The sequence below is a fragment of the Meleagris gallopavo genome, unplaced genomic scaffold (assembly GCF_000146605.3).
Source record: "Meleagris gallopavo isolate NT-WF06-2002-E0010 breed Aviagen turkey brand Nicholas breeding stock unplaced genomic scaffold, Turkey_5.1 ChrUn_random_7180001833536, whole genome shotgun sequence".
Taxonomy (NCBI): domain Eukaryota; kingdom Metazoa; phylum Chordata; class Aves; order Galliformes; family Phasianidae; genus Meleagris; species Meleagris gallopavo.
Genome location: NW_011105101.1, coordinates 1 through 802, shown reverse-complemented (window position 1 = coordinate 802; position 802 = coordinate 1). Strand labels below are relative to the sequence as shown.

The 802-nt window shown below is 49.8% G+C and overlaps 1 long non-coding RNA gene across 1 annotated transcript; it reads right to left on the bottom strand.

Moving 5' to 3' along the window:
• Nucleotides 1–71: 71 nt before the first annotated feature.
• LOC104915622 lies at nucleotides 72–769 on the bottom strand. Its single transcript, XR_796411.2, has 3 exons — nucleotides 603–769; nucleotides 246–333; nucleotides 72–127 (listed from the first exon to the last, which is right to left on the bottom strand). It is a non-coding gene; the product is annotated as an uncharacterized LOC104915622 (long non-coding RNA).
• Between the last annotated feature and the right edge of the window lie 33 nt (nucleotides 770–802).

The window sequence follows — 802 nt, the reverse complement described above, 5'->3', positions numbered from 1 at the left end:
CAGGGTGTACTCAGGCACAACAGTGTATTCTGCAAAGGTGCTGTTCCAGAGGAAGTGATGGATCCGTTTCCCTTTGCAAGTGAATCTGCTGGTCTTGTCAGGCAGCAGGTTTTGTGGTTCAGTGAGGCTGTTGGAAGTATATGTGTAAGTTGTTCATCACGTAAGGTACATGTAAGGTGTGTGCATGTCAGAATTGTTGACAGTTTAGCCTGCTTGGGTAAAGGGGTAGGTGAAAACAAACTCACTGTGATTTCAGGCAGTAGTTGGAGTCAGGATTCAAGCAGAAGCTGCATTCTCCACATTGAGGAAGTCCAAAGAGAATGACTTTGTCTCCTGGAACAAAGCAGATCCAGCATTGTTAGCTGCCTCTCACTCAGCGGCCTGTTGGTGTGCCTCTGGTGAGCTTTGTGATGACAGCACCCTGGCATGAACGCTCTGCTTTCCCTGTCTGAACAACACGTTCAGAGCCCGCCTCAAGCACTTTGTGGTATGGATGAGGAAAGTGTGTGTGAGAGCGTAGCACAATTGGTGTGCAGCCGGAGGGAGTTTCTGATCTCTGGGCAGCCTTTGAGAGCTGAGTTCTGGCTGCATGTGTTGGTTACCTGGTTTCACAGAGGTCACTCCTTCTCCAATGCTCTCCACAATCCCAGCTCCTTCATGGCCCAGGATGACTGGGAATTCCACACCAGCAAAGTTACCTTCTAGAACATGTTCATCTGTGTGACAGATCCCCGTGGCCGCGATCTGTTGGAGTGGAGAGAGTGGGTGAGCTGGCAAAATAACCGGCTTTCAAAAGACCAAG